The following is a 2,253-nucleotide window of genomic DNA, read 5'->3' as shown; positions in this document are numbered from 1 at the left end:
GTTTAACGACAAAGATAACTTGGTCCTTTTCAATTTTAGGGAGTCTGAAAGGGACGTAAAGGAAACTCCAATAATCCTTTTTCATCATATAATCCCTTAAGTCTAAAAAAGTATAAAATAAAATGAAAGGGATGAATTTTCGGTAATTTTAAAAAGCCGAACAAAACAAGCGCTCGATATTTTTGTGTAATAATCCCTCAAGTCTAAAATGATTAAAATCTAGAGGAGGGATAGCACTTCCGGTAGCTTTAACAAGCTGGAAAGGCCAACTTCTCGACAATCTTTTCATATTTTACGAGTCAGATGAAAAGAGCTTAAAGGAGACTCGTTTTTTGAGGAACGAGTGATAATTTCAGGTAGCAGCTGATTCCAGGTAAGGTTTGGAATTTTCCAATCACGGCAGTGTCACAAGGATGGCTAATAGGATCACTCTTCGCAGCTGTTCCTCAAAAGGGTTAAACAATCAAATGGAGGTGAATGATCGGCTAAAACAGAGCGGAGGTGATGGTAAGAACACTACCATGGCTCAAAAGATGATGATAATGAATTCACAATGGTTATTTACCGGAAATTGGTTCATTTTTTAATGAGATTAAACTCTGGGGTAACGTTTGCTCATTGCTAAGGTTTAATTTTTAACGAGCTTGAACTTCGCATAAAAATTGCTTGTGATAATGGTCATCGATTTAATTTCACCGCTAACCACTTTGTTCCTTCAAAGGTTGTACTGCCTGTTCAATTGCTTAAACAAACCGATTAGAAGTGAACAATATATGTTTTAAAAATTGAGCTAAAAGACTAATATTTTACTCGAATTACGTGAAAAGTAATTTAAAAGTGGTTTTTACCCCTCATTTTACCATTTCATTTGAACTTTGGTTTGTTGGAGCTCTGGAGGTGCTTTTCCCCCTTGATTTTCACCAGTTGATTCCGAGAGATTCTGTGGACGATTCTTCGCGCCGTCTGGACCAAGTAGGAGCTAATCCTGAGCTCTTCAGTTGCATTCCTTCCTTTTTGAATTCTATGCATGTTTTCCTATTTTTCTGAGCCTCTGGGGTTTGACAAATTCGCCCTGGCTCCATCGCACCCTTCCTATATTGAAAGGTGCGATGCATACTGGCTTAGATATGGGCCAGTCAGTATGCATCTCACCCAGTACACTGCTGGGGGTGCGATGGGCATGAGAAGGGAAATTTTTGCACTGTTTTCTCATGGAAGTTTTTCCTATTTTTTGCCAAATCAGGACCCTGACTCTTCTCTTGCTTGTTTTGCAGATATTTATCGGAGCAAAATGGTTGTTACATGGTGAGAACACGAGCATGAAGAAGAGGACATGCTTGCTTTACATGATCCAGTTATGGTAACTGCACTGCGGAACTGTGGCATGTTCAAGTTTTTCCGCATCTCTAGCATGAGGCAACAAATCAACTTGTTGCAATATCCTCTCGATGCATGGGATCCTACCAACCAGGTGTTTCAGATCAGAGGCAAATCTATCCCCTTGACTGTCATGGACATCTATTTTTTGACCGGTTTATCGAGTCATGGTGCCCCTCTTTCATTATCAGGTCCTGCCCGTGGGGGCGAATCCGTGAGAGATTATATTCGTCGGTATTGTAGACAGGGATCTCAACTGAGTAGGGATGGCAAGATCAACATCCGAGATGTCAATGATCGGTCCTTGAGGACCATTCTGTTCACTTTTACTGGACCGGCTGGTAGTGCGACTCTTCATGTGGCTAACAGGTCTTATATGAAGTATGCCTTAGAATGCCTTGAACCAAAGGTGTTCAACTGGTGCGACACAGTACTCCCTATGATGAAAGAACAAATGACCAAGGTAAAAAGCGGAAAATCCAAGAACTTCGGCTATGGTTCTATTTTGACCGCTTTCACCTTGGAAGAGATCCCACTGATGCAGCCGCAATACATTTCACTTGGCTTACCTCCACCGACTGAGCCACGGATGCAGAAATGGGTTGACCTTATGGCCCGACATGCTGGTCAGTCCCAGGTTCCCTTTTATGATACCTCCTTCGAGTGGTTCAACCACCAGGAGATGGTCTTTTCCCAGTATCCATATGCTAGTATGGATTTCCGGGGTGACCCGGAATTGGTGTTGCTGGCTGGTGAGCAGTGGGGTGCTATCGGTAAATTCTCTGACCATATCTCTGTTTATCGTTTCTTTTTATAATGTTATTGTGCTTTCTTCTATCAGGACTTAATCAAAACTCATGTGCTCATGTAGATATT

The sequence above is a fragment of the Pinus tabuliformis genome, chromosome 8, assembly GCF_031772625.1.
Source record: "Pinus tabuliformis cultivar Carrire ecotype Pingquan chromosome 8, CPIR1, whole genome shotgun sequence".
In the NCBI taxonomy this organism is placed as follows: domain Eukaryota; kingdom Viridiplantae; phylum Streptophyta; class Pinopsida; order Pinales; family Pinaceae; genus Pinus; species Pinus tabuliformis.
This window is presented reverse-complemented; position numbering follows the sequence as displayed.